The sequence below is a fragment of the Protopterus annectens genome, chromosome 17.part0 (genome assembly GCF_019279795.1).
Source record: "Protopterus annectens isolate FY-2018-M chromosome 17.part0, PAN1.0, whole genome shotgun sequence".
Taxonomy (NCBI): Eukaryota; Metazoa; Chordata; order Ceratodontiformes; family Protopteridae; genus Protopterus; species Protopterus annectens.
Window position 1 is genome coordinate 287,243,095 of NC_056751.1, and position 17,290 is coordinate 287,260,384.

The window sequence follows — 17,290 nt, forward strand, 5'->3', positions numbered from 1 at the left end:
TGTGAAAACAAAAAATGCTCATAAAGGAACCAGTATAGTTTATATGGCACAAAGTGATGTTAATGTGGAAATGACTGTACCTTGCATGAGAAATCTTATTGTTAATAATGATGGTCTACCATGAAATAAGAATGTCAATTCTGGTTTAATGGTTAAAGAAAATGATTTAAGGGGCACAGGGGGATTTATTAAATGTTGAATTACAAGACATGAGTAAAGAGCTGAAAATGTTGAGAATGTTGTAAATGTGAATCCATTTAACCTAGTATGTGATAATTTAAAAATTGTGAATTTGTCTGGCTTTAATTTAACTGCAGAACTGGTCAGGGTATTGGAACTGGGTCCAAAATTTGTACCAACTAGAATACCCAGCTTAGCTGATGTTATTATTGATGTTAAAAGGTTCTGCAGGAAATTATACTTAAGGGCATTTTTTAGTGATGTGTGAAAATAGCAATAATGTAAATGAAGTTTGTGGAACTGATGATGAACTGTTGAATGTTAGTATTTATGAAACTGAAATAATGATCGAAATGTACAATTGGTTTGAAACATGTATGGAAAATGATGATGTTAATGAGTCAGAAATTGTACTGAGTAATGAGTTTGATACTGGTTATGGGCACCTTGAAGTACCAAGTTTGGCTTCAAATAAAAGTAAATTCAAGACACCTAAACTTCCCATGTGTATTAGGATGTATGAAAATGTAGTGTGTGGGCAAACTGAACGTGAATTTGAGCAATTTGTTAGCAAAAGGAAGGAATATTTATTTATTTTATTTTATTTTACATTTGTTGACCGGGATAGTCCGACTGGATTCATGTCCATTTTCAGCGGAGGCCCAGGGAGAAAAGCTCCAAAAACTTATGAAATAGTTATTTACAGTCAAGTAAAATATAAAAAAGTTATATACACAAGAAACTAAAGTATAAAAAGTTTAGCAGACAAAAACTGATACACAATTCAGAGAGCTATACTTAAACTTATACAGTTTTGCATATCACACAATATATACAACTGACAGGATAAAAGTTCATCTCTCTCAGATATTATTATAATTCCTATTACTTGTAGCAGGATGGGACTTGTAAATAGGAGTTAGGGAAGGCAGACTGTGGGTAGACATTAGTCAGGTTTCGGACAGGGACACAGCCAGTGAGATTTAAAATAATTGGTTGGATTTTTTTTTGAATTGACTAAGTGAGGGGTTCAGGGTTAGGTCAGAAGGAAGCATGTTCCAGATTCTGCCTACTGAATTAGCAAACAAGGATTATCCAGATTGGTTGTTGGCTTTGGCTATCTGAATCAGACGTTTAGTAAAGGATCTAAGTAGCCTGGCATTTTTGTTGGGATAGATAATGTTACTGAGGGAGGGTGTTTTTTCTGGGTGATTGATGACTTTGAAAGCTACAATAAGTTGATTGTATTTTATTAAACTAAGAAGTTCCTGCCAGCCTAAGAAGTTTAGGTTGTGACAGTGGTGTGTCATGTAAGGTTACCTGTGGCAAACCTGGCAATTTGGTTGTAGCAGCTAGAACGTTTGTTAAGTTCCGTTACCAAAGGGGAATAGAAAGAATTGCAGAAAATGCGTTCAAAATTAGATAACCTGGTTTTCCGTCAGGCTGATAGAGGGGGAAACTGGGTGATAATGAACAGAATAGAATATGAAAAAATTATGATGGATTTGATAGGGGTAAACAGTGAGTAAGTAGATGTAAATCCAAGGTCTAGATTTAATGAGGAACTGCTTGAAATATTGGAAAGGGGTGAAAGGCTAGTTTTTTTACCAATAAGGACCTTCAAAACATGTTTAAAAAGGAGCCTAGGGACCCGAAATTCTATGCATTGTCAAAAATTCATAAAAACCTGTGTTCCCCACCAGGTAGGTCCATTGTCTCAATGATAGGTTCATATATGGAAAATGTGGGGAAGTTTTTGGATTTCCATTTGAAAAAGTATTTAAAGAGAGTACCATCACATATAAAGAACAATAGAGAGTTATGTGAAAACGTTAGTAAGATCAAGCGGCAAAAAGATTATTTTTGGGCCACAGTGGATGCAAGCTCCTTATATACAAACCCTGAGACAAGGAGAGGACTGGAAGCCATGGGGAACATTATGGGAGAAGGACCTCGTTACTCTTTCCTTTTACTTTTGCTGGAATTTTGCTTGACACAATAATTTTAAATGGGGAAAGAAGTTTTCATTGCAGAAAAAGGGAAAAGCAATGGGGGTGGCATTCAGACACTCATATGCCATAGTATACATGGGAGAATTTGAAAAAGAATTTCTATATCAGAATCAATATTTTATTGATAATGTAATATTTTTTGGTAGATTTAATGACAATTTGATATTTATTTGCAAGGGTGAACAGGAGAAATTTGGTGAATTTATGGCAGATTTGAATAAGACAACTAATGGTTTAAGATTTGTGTATGAAATGAACTCTAAAAAGATTACCTATCTAGATGTGGAATTATATGTAGAAGATTTTTACCACATACAATTTAGACCATATAGAAAAGTCACTGCAGTTAACAATTTTTTGCATGCAAGAAGTATGCATCCCCCACACTTAATTAAGGCCTCACCTTTAAGTGAGATGAAACGGGTGTTTTGGAACACTTCAGAGGAGAAATTTAAACAGGAAGTTTTAAAGGAGACAGTGGAGAGACTAAGATGGGGCAGCCACGGTGGTGCAGCGGTTAGCATTGCCGCCTCACAGCAAGAGGTTCTCCGGTTCAATTCTCGGCTGGGGTGCCTTCTGTGCAGAGTCTGCATGTCCTCCCTGTGGTCGTGTGGGTTTCCTCCAGGTGCTCCAGTTTCCTCCCACATCCCAAAAGACATGCAGTAGGTGGATTGGACACTCTAAATTGGCCCTAGGTGTGAGTGTGTGTGTGTGTGTGTGTGTGTGTGTGTGTGTGTGTGTGTGTGTGTGTGTGTGTGTGTGTGTGTGTGTGTGTCTTCTGTGGAAGGTTGGGCACCAGGCTGGCAACTCGGCACTCTAAAACTCCACTGCCAATCATGAGAGGACAGATGATCCACTGTGGCGACCCCTAACCGTGAAAAGCCGAAAGAAGAAGAAGAAGAAGAATGGAGAGACTAAGATGTAGGGGGTCCCCCAAAAAACATCTTAATTAATGCTAAGAAAATAGTTTTAGGTGAAAGAAAGGAAATAAAAAGAGAAAATAGGATTGCCTTAGCATTGATAGGGATAATGCTCAGGGAGGGCAAGAGCAGGACAGTCTGTATTTTATTACAAAATTCTCATCATTTAGCCAGAGAATGGAGAAAATAATAAGGAATTTCTGGTGTATGATAACGGAAGATGGTAACATAGGGGCTCTTTTCCCTGAACATATAACTTTCTTGTATGGCAGATATGCAAATTTAAAGGAAATATTAAGTGGGGATGGGGAACCAACAACAAAAAGCATCGAGAGAAAAGGTATGTGGTCATGTGGAAACTGAAGTGTATGTAGTAAGGTCAGAAATCTAGATGGGAGAGAGATTAATGGGAGGAAACATAAGGCTAGGGAAAGATATACATGTAATTCTCAAGGTATTGTTTATATAATAGGTTGTGGATGTGACAGGGCAAAATGGTACACTGGTCAAACTAAGAGGAAGGTGAAAGTAAGAATTCTGGAATATCTAAGGGACATTAGAAATAAGAGTGTCTTTAGTCCAGTAGCTGAACATTTTTTGTCCACACATGGGGGTAGTAATGCAGGTCTGTTTTATAGTGTCTGTAATCACCCATTTTTGAGAGATGGGGGAAGTTTTAAATAAGAATTAGATAAACTAGAGTGTAGAATGATTATAAACTTTAGAGCTTTACAACCTGGGGCATGAACATTGACAGCAACCTGATTTTGTAAACATTCATGCATTTATTATAAGGAAAAAGTTATTTTGAAATATGATGTATTATTTCTTTAAACTGTGGCTTATTAAGCTTAATTGTATTGTAATTAACTTTATTGAATGGGGTATAAAGGAAAGGAGCACTGTAATGTAATTATTCTTTGAAGGCGAAAGGCAGAGGTACCAAATAAAATGGTGGAAAAAAGTACTTACTTTGCCTTATTGGAGCTTGCGGTTTGTATTTTTATATTTTTACAGAGGAGGTAGTTGTTTTATATATGATTACTGAGCTCTCTTTATTTGGACTAAGCACAGCAACACTGAATTGGTTTGCCAGTATAAAGCATACGTTTCAGTCTCAGTTTATAGTATGGTTAACATTCATACCCAGTAATAAATGTTGTACCACAGGCTCAGTCCTTGTACAACTTCCTTTTGCATTATTCTTAAACAAACTTGTTGGTCTTTTCGGCTTTTCCCAGTTAGGGGTCGCCACAGTGGAACTCCAGTCCGCTAATGATTGGCAGTCAATTTTTATGGTGCCGAGTTGCCAGCCCGATGCCCAACCTTCAGCGAAGGCACGCCCATTCACGCATGTCTTTCGGAGGCCACTCGACCACGGGGAGGACATGCAGACTCCACACAGAAGGCACTCCAGCTGAGAATCGATCAGGAGAACCTCTTGCTGTAGGTAACAATGCTACCACTGTACTACCTCGTATTTATTATTCTTAAACAAACTACCAATGAATATTTGCCATGTGAACAAACTAACACCAAAAATGATAATTTGGACCTCTGACTACTCAACTGCAATAATTACTGAGACGCTCATGAATAATTTCACACAGTTATGCCAAGGACTGCAAGAAATGGGTCAATAGGTTAAGTGTGGGAAAAACAAAATTATGCTATTTAGCTCTCCATATAATTATTAGATCATTAATCCAAAGGAAATACCGATACATAATTTTAAGTAAATTACCTGGGATTCTGGCTATACATTTTCAGCTCATATCCACAATGATGGCTACACATATAATTACTAATGCCGTGCTTGTGGTGGTAAATCACTTAAGTAAAGAAGCTACAAAAGTAGTAGGTAATATTAAGTCCAACATTACAATATGACCTACCAGTTCTACCTACAACTTACACAGCCTTAATGTATAAGAAAATACAGACAATACAAAACAATTGCATGAAGAGTCATTGTGAGTGCTCATGGAAATAAGTATCACAGACTCATGCTACTTGACATAGTCTGATTCCAAATAACATAATAGGCAAACCCCTACTTAATTTACAGAGTAATTAACCTCTGCCACAGAACACTGCAAATAAAAACAACAAGAACTGTGAGGTAATACTGCTCTAATCTCAAGAGACATCTACAATTTTTATTTATCTTACATACAAAGCTTTTTCATTCAGGGCCCTAAAACTATAGAATTCTTTCTCAACCTCTGTTAGAGAGCTGCCTTTAGATTCATTCAAGAAATTACAATCATAGCTTCAAAATACATTTGCACTAGTGCTTTCAGCTACTGAACCCTTTCCAAAGGGATGTGCAGGGTAAATAATCAGATGAGATACGTCTGACATTAGTATGCTGTTACATGTATCTGTAAAATATTATATCTTTCTGTGTTTAAAGTACTATAACTACTATTGCCATATGCAAGTGATGTAAATTTTTTCTCTTTCATTCCAACTGGATCATAGCCAAGGTCTGCAGAAAATTGGGGGATATTTTATCAAACAGTGTGGAAATATTTTGCAAAAATTGCAGGAAAACTGAAAAGTTCAGTGTATAACCCCACTACCCTCAAATCTGTTTTTATATTATAGGTTGCCATTGAATTAATCACATAGTTTTTTAGACAGATGAAATTCACAAACACCAACAACAAACTGTAAAATCCACAATAAAAACCATCAGGTCCCAGAAGCAGCAACTAGTCCAACTTTATTTACAGACGAAAGTCCTAATCGTGGTTGTTTCAGTGAATAAAGTTGGATAGTTCCCATTTCTGGGTCCAGCTGCTTTTTATTGTAGTTTATTAGACAGATTTGTTGCCATTTGTAAATGTTTGAGTTTGTCTTAAATACAGTGCAGAACAGCCTTTACAAACTACTTGATGAAAGCGTCTAAACATTGCAAGTAATGCAACATATACATACATATTAAATATTCATTCTGAAACTCCATCTTAAATCATAGCAAAAACCTAACTGTAACTATTTTGCAGAAAAATGAATTGATATGCCAGTTACTAAACTGCCATCAGAGTAATAAATTTAGTAGTAAAGCATGATAAAGGTACAACCTTCATTAAAATGATTAGTACTAAAGGTGTTAATGTGTTGTTTTTTATGTTTTATGACCAGGTTGTTAAGTCACTTAAATTTGCTTGGAATCATTAAATTCATTTAATTCAACACCTTTGTTTAAACAAACTAGCCAGCTAATTTTTTTTATGGATTTTAATTAAATTGTAGGATGAATGATTTATAGCAGGAGAAACTGTCTGAGCCATATAGGAAAAAAGTGGTCACTGCACCATCAAGGTGAAAAGGGCCATTTCTGCTTTGTTTCACACACTATGGTTTAAATCTCTGTCACTGAAAAGAATCATGTGGTCAGCATTTCTTACACGCTGCCAAAAATGATGAAACCATTTTGTTCTTACTATACCTTTCCTTACCATATATTGCAACATTCTGTTAAACTGTTGTCATCCTTCATTAAATTTACTTGAACATGTAAAAAATTCAGTAATTTTACTCGAAAATAAATTGGTTAAATTATCTAAAAGTTGTGGATTTTGTGAGGACAGCAATATGAAAATGCAGAAATTTAAGAAATTTAAGAACAATTGAGCATAAAATTATCTAGTATTCCTGGTTTATATATTTGTCATTTAGAGTAACAGAATACTAAAGCAAACAAAAGTAAAATGTTGGTTTAAATGTTGTACAGGAAAGGAAATATGCATTGTTGCAGCATACAACTGATAAAGTGATAAACTAAAGACAGACAAAGGAAAGAGTAATAGGGGGCATGTATAATGATATATGCAGCTGTACTAAAAAGATAATGATGTGCCAAGAGTTGTTGGAAAATAAGAACAACTTCATACTTCAAAAGAAAGATACTAATGATATTAATTATCCTGAATATAAATGAAAACTTAGATATGAAACAAGAAAATATGTATTTACTATGGACAATCTTAGCTGTTGCTAGGAAATGCATCTCCAGAAAATGGAAATCCAACTCTGCTCCTACCTTTGAAGAATTTTTAACACTATTAAATGAAACAGCGATACTGGAAATCAAAATCAAAGAAATGAGGATTTACCCCAAACTATGGAGCAACAATCAATGGAGAAAAATTGTATCCCCTAATATGAATTTAAAAATGAACTCTGACTCTTCCTAAAAAAATTATGACTAATGTTTAAATATGTCAAGTCAGAAAGGTTTTTGTATAAATGTAATTTCAGGCCAAATGTAAATAATGTATATATATATTTTTTTTTTTCTTTCTTTCTTTTTCTCTTGTTATTTAAATTTACTTGGAATCTACATTAATGTATTTGTTACATTTGAAAAAAAATAATAAAAACTTTTGAGTAAAAAAAAAAAGATACTGAAGCATTAAAAGTAAACTAGTCAATAATGTCTGCAACTTACAATAAAAATTGTGATATTAAATTAATTTCTATTAATGATTCAACAAAATTGCTGACTGATAAATATAGTACTCAAATACATCTGAAAATAGGATGATTCTTGGAACTCAGTTCAGTAAACAAGTTGGTTATTATTTATTTATTATTAACTAAAGGCACTGGTGTATACTGAGAAATCAAGATTTCGATTTTGTGCCAAGAAAAAGCCAGTCTGATGGCTGCTTTAACTTAATAAGCTAAAAATCATAATCACCCACCAACACTTGGCAAATATTTCTTATTTTCTGAAAAGTGCACATATTAACTGATTCATATGGAAGAAAGTTTCATATATGGTCCATAATGGTTTGGCAATAATTTTCTTCCAGCTGCATGTAAGGGGTAAGGCATACAGGTCAGACAATAACATAAAGAGGTGTAGATTCTTGACTCATTTTAAGTGTTCAAAGGGTAAGTCCTTAATAAAGTGCTTTAATCTTTCTGGATACCAATCCTTAAAATAAACATCATTGTGCACGTCAATACAAAATAAGCTTTAATGATGTGTTTGTTACATGTACACATATGGTGTTTAAAGGTTTTTAACCATTTGTTGAGTCAGTGTTTGGTGAAGATCACCAGTGATTTTGCTAAGCATGTTCATATTTTTTTTAAAAAACTACTAGAATACGTGTGGAGCTGGTTTACTGTGCAAAGACTCCAAATAAGTCTAGTTCCATTCATTTCTGTGTAACGAAATAGTTAACTTAAGACATGTTTTTCTTTTAACAAGGAAGATAATTCTTTGTTTTCCAGCTTTTAATATTCAAATGTAAAGTTATCAGTCTGTCATGGCATTTAGACAACAGTTTAAATATGGGATTATTGGCTGATCTAACCAGACAATGGGCAGGACTATCAATCCTTAAACTGTTCTCCTTCTACAAAATGCATAGGACTAAGTCATAATTTATATCTGGTGAAAGTGATAGGATCTTACAAGAGGCATATGCAAAATTTTGAGGTGCACAGACAACACAATTTTAGCTTCAGTCTTTACTCCTCGAACTACCTGTACTTTTCTCATTTCACATACTTTACCCAACTGTCCCATGATGCTCCAGATATATAACTGCATAGGCTGGCAGATGACCTAGATATGGTTCTGTTATGTTCCTGTGAGTTTTTCATCTTATACTGGCCATAATACTTATTTTTGTTATCTCAGGAAAAGCATTCCACATAGGAATTCTGCCTTATTTCTGTCCCACTTAAGCTATAAGCATACTAAGGCTCTGGAAGTACAAGCTTACCAAAATATTTGACACATCAAAAAAAATTACAGCTAAGTTAGTAGGTTTAGGAAACATGACACCACCAATCAGTAAGTAAAGGATACTTCAGCTAAAGAAATGTATTTATTTACTCTCTTCAGCTGAAACAAACAGGACCCATACAGGTTTGATAGTAATTCAAATAAATCACATGGAGTTACCGATTAAACAATATATAAATAATTCTGCTTAGAAAATCTTATGTAAAATTGATCTTAAATGCACCATAATCTCATTTAAAGGTGAATGAACAGAACAACATAGCACAAAATGAATGGCATTAAGATGTTATATTTTGAGGTCAAACTATGGATAAAATAGCCTTTAGATGAAAATTAAAATTATGTCTGCATGACAAGATCAGTCAGGAACCATTTAATGAGAGACTAAAAAGATAATAATAAAATAGTTTGAACTTTAGTATTCCATAAAATATCAATATATGGCAAATGCATGCTTTTTTATTTTTTTTTTTTTTTAGATTCTGACGATAGTTGCCCTTCTTGACAAATAAATGTAAACATGCTGCAACACTGTGGTACGTATTTGATAAATGCTTTGTATTTCACTCTTGAAAAGTAATGGAGTTAAACTACTACCTATAGCAAAGTGATCTGAAAATATGAAATGCTCTAAATTAAATGCATTAAAGTGAACACATTCTAAGACTTAAATCAGTTTCTTAAATCCTGCAAGGAATACAGTCATATACATTTACTTCCATAAGCATCACTCTTGGTTTAAGTCTAAAAGTGTCTTCTAAATTCAGCAACAGAGGACAGATTCAAGGACTGGTCACTTTCTCTGCTGTGTAGTCAGTGTCAATGGCACAACAGGTAGCACACTTGCCTTTGGTGCAAAAGTCTGTGGGTTCTTTTCCCACAATGGGTAGGTCAATTGCTGGCACTGCATTGCTATAAAAAAAAAAAAAACAACCAGTCCTACTTTGACAATAGTAACTGGTAGGAGTTAAGTGCATCCACTTTGATGGTTCTGACTTTAATCCAGAGTTTCTCATTAGAAGGTTTTGGCCATAGAAAATATTCTGTCAAGTCCCATAACCAAAATCTGCTGGGTTCATCCTTCAGCATGTGATCTGAGGTTGATGAGGAGGCTGAAAGAGAAGATGTTAAAAGTTTTCTAAAGAAAGACACTGGAGTTTGTAATTGTAGAGTTCAGTTCTTTTATTGATAAAGCAGATCTCTTTAAGAGGTTTTGGCCACAGAAAATATCCTGTTAGGTCCCATCACCAAAATCTGCTGGGCTCATCCCTCGGCGTGTGATCTGAGGTGGATGAAGACGCTGGAAGAGAAGATCATATCTACTTTATCAATGAAAGAACTGAACTTATGATTACAAACTCCAGCATCATTCTTTAGAAAAGGTTTAAGATCTTCTCTTTCAGCCTCCTCATCCACCACATATCACACACCAAGGGATGAACCCCAGTGATCTGTCTTATCAATAAAATAACTTAACTCTATGATTACAAACTCCAGCTTCTTTCTTTAGAAAATTTATTTTATTTATTTAACATTTGTTTACTGGGAAAGTCCTACTGGAACATAGCCCATTTTCAGCAGAGATCCTGGGAGAAACGCTCAAGATGCATGTCTTGGGAATGTGGGAGGAAACCCACTAGAACACAGGGAGGACATGCAGAATCTACACAGAAGGCACCCCAGTTGAGAATTGGACTGGAGAACCTCTTGCTGTGAAGTGACAGCTATAACCGCTGCACCACAGTGCTGCCTTTAAGCTTTAAGATCTTATCACTCAGCCTCCTCAGCCACCTCAGATTACACACTGAGAAATGAACCCCAGCAGATTTTGGTAATGGAACCTGACAGAATATTTTCCATGGCCAAAACTTTCTAAAGAGAAACTCTGGATTAAAGTCAGGCCCACCTAAGTGGACATACTTGATTCCTTCCAACCCTAATTTGCTAAGTAGGACTGATTGGTCTCTTCTGTGATAGTTCATAGCTCCTTCACTGACTTACATGAAGGGGTTTAGTCATTTACACCCATAATATATTCTAACTGGGTCCTACAGTTAATTTATTTTCATTTCTGGCACTGCAGTGTGGTATGAGGGGGATGTTGTACGTGTGTGTGTGTGTGTGTGTGTGTGTGTGTGTGTGTGTGTGTGTGTGTGTGATCCTTCAGATGAGATGTCAAACCATCTGGCTGAGGTGATGGTTTCTCAAGTGAATGTAAAAGATCCCACACCACCTATTGAAAAGGTTAGGGGAATTTCCCAATGCCAAGGTCAAATTTCCACTAGTTGTATAAATACCACCTCATCTCTCCCCTGGGAAGAGACTACTAGCCTACTAGGGCTAACCCAGTCAACAAAGGATAGATAAATAAATAAATAAAATGCTATCTAAATATCTGTAGCAGTATAACCAATATAGAAGTAACAGGTCGAATGAGGACCAATATAAGCTGTGAAGGCACCTGCTGTCCTCTTGTAAAAAGAAGAATGAATAACATGTTAATTTGTCTGTCCTTTGTTACTATCACTCAAAGGGTGTTGTGTTATACATACAGTCTTATACACTGTTAGAAAAATGCTTGATGAGGCCATTTTGCATCCAATGCAATGGTGTCATTCTTCTTTGGAATCATCAAACCATTTTATGCTAACAGCTACACTGTGAAGATGTACTGCAGAATACTTCCCTATGTCAGTAACCAGCTAAGTGGCAATTTTATTCTCCTTCTGCATTAGTTAATCAGTATTTTGTTATGCCTTTGTAAACTCATTCAAAAACTACATAAAGAGCCAGCTGGAAGAAAAAATGGACTATGTAAACTTAGGTCACATTTTGTAATACTCATTTATAAGGCCTTTCATAAGGAGTTTAAACAGATTAGGCTCTTCACACTAAATTAGGCATGAAGTTAATGTGTCTTTTATGTTGTTTCCTGTAATTTAGACATAATTTGATTAACGAGGTTATAGCATCTGTTTTTCTCTTTACTTCATCAATGTCTCTTGTATTTAACACTGGATAATAAAGAAGTGGCATATCCAAGAAAATAATTAATCTTTGCTGCAAACGTATACTGTGTTGCACAGAAGAGAACATACAGAATGTTTCTAGATCTGTTTCAAGCAATATGATGATTTAATACTGCAGTTCTGGGGTACATGTGGCTATCACTTACCTTTCAACTGTACAGATTTTCACAGAATGTCCAGATTTTTTCCTCATATTTTTGGTCTGTTCCTCATAAAAATTAAATTTTTTTGACAAATCACTGGGATGATTTAAGGATTAAAGTCAATAAATAATGACAATCATTTGAGTTTCAGACTTCATATCCTTCAGAAAATGCATGATAACACAAATCCTGTTATTCTAGCAACTTTGTAAGTTTATAAGAGCATTATTTAAAATGTGTCACTATTTCTGGGCTTTTGTCCCCTCATTTGGTCAAGCTTTGTCCAGATTTCTTGCAGTGAGAGGTTGAGAGGTATGGGCTACCATGATCAGATAAATGGTCACATTTCTGCAAGTCTTTATAAATTTATGAATTACTTTTTAAACAAAATATTTTAACCCAGATAAACATTTTGCACAAAAATTGATTCTAGCAATTTGTATTTAAATGTCTTCATAATTTATCTAACAATCTGTGCATTTATATTTTCACAAACACAGCTGTATACATAGTAATGAAAGCCTGAACAACAACTATGCATTTTGGTACAGGCTTTCATTGGATCATAGGAAGTGCAAGGCAACTGACTCACCTTGTCAGCAAATAAATGTTTTACTTATTTATATTTTTGTAAAGCACTGCAGACTTATATTGGTGGTCTTTTTATATGTTTGCTTGTTTATACTTGTTTAATAATGGATAAGTGGACTGATCCATGTAAGCAGTTTATAGCCACAACCCCCACTTGTTGTCATTTTCAGCTAAAATGTAAGTGTGTAATAATAAGAAACATTTTGCTCATATTCCATCTTTATGAGATCATAGTGCTCACTGAGACAAAATGCTGTGTTCTTTGTGTCAGCAAATACTACAATTTTCTAGGGTCATGTGAAATTCATAATGAAGAATCATCATCATCAGCAACCCCCCACCCCCTTCCCCATTTTTTTCTACATGGAGTCATGGTATCATGTCAACTGCTGCCACCTCTTTCGATTCAGTGCCACTCTCCTACTCTCTTTGACAGTCAAGCCCCTGTGTGACAGGTGTTGTCTCAGACAATTCATCCATCTCTTAGCTTGATGTCCTTGTTTACTATTGCCTTCTTCCTGTCTCTCACATATCTTCTTTACCAAATCATCTTCTGCTTTCTTGCACATGTGCCTGAACCACTATATCTTTTCTCTTTTAACTTTTCTGCAATTGGGGCTGCTTTTGTTTCTGCTCTAATGTACTCATTTTTTATCTGTCCAACAGAGTACATCCTACTACCTCTTTTAAGCACATCATCTCCATCACGTCTAGCTTCTTCATCTGCTCTGCCTTCACTGCCCAGGCTTTCATGCCATACAGTAGTACTGGTTGCACCACTGTTCTGTACACCTTACTCTTCAGCTTCTTTGGCATTCTAATGTCACTCACTACCCCTGATAATCTGTGCCAGTTGGCTGTAGTACCTCTGATCAAAGTCATACCTACCTATTCTGGGTCCCTCTACCATTCTCTGATCTGGTGCTCCCCCATCAACTTTAAGAGGAGGAGGAAAAAAATTCCCTCTTATTTGAGAACTAAACAAAAAGCTCTTCATCCTTGAAGACTGTATAGGAAGGAAAGGAAGATGAGTCAGATGAACAGTGACCACTGAATATAATATCATTCTTAGCAGGGTCAAATATAAGATGACTTTCATCCACTAAAGTATAATTTCTCACAGGACAAAAATAATGCTTTCTTATCTGAACTCTGCATTTGGTATGCCAAATAATAGGTATTATAGCTAAGCGTATAATTTAGCAGTGTCCTTTGCAATCTGCTTTCTAACTGTTCCTCTGTTTATCCAGCCCATGGACCCCCTGGCTGAACCACGGGGCAAGTGATGCAGTAGATCCGGGGTGTGCACGCAGTAGGACAACAATGACAAGAGCACTAGTTATGGCCATAATATATGCCCCAACTAGGAAATCTTGAAAATGAGCAATGGCAGCCTACTAATGTGGATAACAAGGTGGGAAAAAGACCAAAGATTGTCTCCAAGGACCACACATTGTCAATTTCAAGGCTTTATTCAGACCATAGTGGTTATGTTCAGAACACAGATGTAAAGACAGCCATATAGTATCATGTTGACAGGCACTTCCAAAAAAGCATAAGCCAAGAAGACACACAGGTGTACAATGTCCACATTGCCGCATTGTAATGGAGATTAGGTTAATACTCCCACGTGCTTTATAGTCACAGACAGTTTAAAGGATGGGAAGATAAACTACTTCATCTTATAGTTCTCATGTTCTGAACCATTTCAACAGTGTTTACTTAACTGCTGCCAGCTGTATAGCAGTCATCTTTTTATTGTGAACTGTGGCAGAGTGGACAGACATAATGTAACATCAACATAAAGCTACATAGACGTCATCCATATTTGGTGTCCTGGATGGCACATGTACAACATTATATACACTGCTTCCTCCAAATGAAGTAGGAGACACAGTCTGACTCCATTCTCTCAGCTGCAAGATGCCATGTAGTCAGACAAAATGTATCACCACCATCTTCGGCAAATGTTCAAAAGTGTATACACTTCAGAAAGGTATACAATACACATCTATAATCCAGTAACACACATTATGTATTGACTTTGATCAAATACACGAAGAATAGGAACTAGACACCTGGTGTGTGAGTAAACAGAATATGCAAACCCTAGGACTATGAAAGTCGAATATTGAAAAATACAAGATACGAATGGCTGCATACAGTGAACATATCAAATGAAGGTAAAGCAATGAAGGGTGAAATGAGGATGCAATATGACATATAGTAATTACAACAAATGAAATAGGAGCATGGTCAACAAGCGGAAAAGGATAAAAGTGACTTAAAGCAACATTAAATGTGAATGAAGCAAGTTTATGAGTGTTATGAAGGAGGTGGTTATGGGAGTTTGTGTATGCGTACTGCACTATATTATGTCTCACTCAAACACACACACACACACACACACACACACACACACACACACACACACACACACACACACACACACACACACACACACACACACACACACACACACACACACACACACACACACACACAGAGTACTGAAGACAAGGTACACTTATTTTATTTGTATTTGCTTTCCAGGGTAGAGCACTGATCTCCATGGACCTTTTTCTGACTCAGCCCGGGAGCGGTGTCTGTTTAAGTGACTTATTTAGAGTTACACAATGGAGGCCGAGAGAAGCAAACCATGCACCCCTGGGCCACTGGAAACAGCTCATTAACAGCTCTTTGAATCATCTAATCCAACTGCCAGACATGGAGTACAGACATTAAGTGCAGTAATGGCATTTATTTATAACACAGCTGGTGAAACATACCCTGTTATTTGCTGGTCACTGCTAACATAGCCAGCTGCCTATGCAGTATCAAGTAATGTGTTTTAGAAGGCTGGGGTTACAATTTTTTTCCCAGTACAAATGCATTGCAGCATAGAAAAGAATATGAGATATATTCATCGCTTTGTGAGAGGAACACTCCATGAGCAATGGCTGTGGAATAACAAAAACAAAAAAAAATAATGGAGAAGGAGGTCAACTATAGCCCACTCTCAGCCCAGCAGAGAGGAGAATACTGACTGCAGTGGAAAACTGCACAACAAAAACAAACTAAAATGATAAATCCACGCCATAGAGAAATGGAGCCCTGACTATGAGCCAGATGACCAGAGTTTGAATAACAACCTTGCCTATGCAAGAGATGTCAGGGATGGAGGAAGAGTAAAAGAGTTGTTCCTGCTCAGCTACCCTAGACGCAAGTCCATGGCTGTATACTCCCTAACGATTTCCCCAGGGGAAGACTGCAGAAACCTACAACACATCTGTTGATGGCACAGCAGGATATGTCAGATCAATATGCCTCATTTTGCTATATACCTCTCTTCGAGGGATGTAAAAAACATATTCATTCTGCAGTGCCCTCTATCATATAGGAAGTGATACAATTTGTGTGTTAAATGAACAAAAGTGCTAAGTGGCAGCAAACAGTCATTGTAAGGGTCTGAAATTCATTTCAGAGAAATATTTCTTAGAAAGTGAAGACTAATGCAGTAATAATTAAAATTAGAACACTAGCTTGACATGCCAAAGAAAAATACCACATTGTAAGATTATTAGATGAAATTACAATGTCTTCACAAGTTAAATGCAAATATTCTATGCTTATTCATATGGTGACAATGAATATCTGCAAAACAATTCATTGTACTGCATAAGCAAAAAGTATTTTAAACATACCGCATGACATTTATAAACATTACAGCACAGAACAGAGGTTTTTGTTTTACAGATCTTTGCAATGCATATGATAAAGGTTTCAAAGATTACAGCAACAGAGAATGCAAGATTTCCGTTGCTTTTTACAACATGTCTCGTTATGTTAAATGAGTTTAACATAGCGAGACAGCTTTAAAAAAAAGCAACGGAGCATCTCCGTTGCTTTTTTTTAAAGCTGTCTCGCTATGTTAAACCCATTTAACATAGCGAGACAGTTTTGAAAAAAGCAATGGAGAAATCAAGATCTCCGTTGCTTTTTAAAGTGTCTCGCTATGTTAAATGGGTTTAACATAGTGAGACAGCGAGATGCTCCATTGCTTTTTTTTTAAAGCTGTCTCGCTATGTTAAACTCATTTAACATAGCAAGACATGTTGTAAAAAGCAACGGAAATCTTGCGTTCTCTGTTGCTGTAAAAAAAAAAAAAAAAAAAAAAAAAAAAAGAGTTATACTAATGGAAAAAGTCCGGGCAACCGGACCTTTTTCCATTACTATAACTCTGATTTACAATGTGCACGCTGACCAATCAGCATGCACATTTTGGGATATTAATGGGGGGTCGTTGTATAATGACAGTTATATAACCTTAAATATTTATTTTAAAACATATATGGCAATAATATTATGTGGATCACTGTTACAGTGGCTTGGGATCCTGAGTCTGCTAATCAGGAGGAGGACAGGCTACAAATGGAGTGGGAATTATGGTGAGGCAGAGGCTTCAGAAGGCAGTGAGGGATATCATCAGAATTAGTGACAGATATCATCAGAATTAGTGACAGACTCATGACAATCAGACTCAAGTGTAATGATAATATTCATAATCTCAGCCGATGCCCCACAGGAGGGTAGCAATAGTGAGGAAAAGAGTGCATTCAGACAACAGTTGCAGGACCTACTA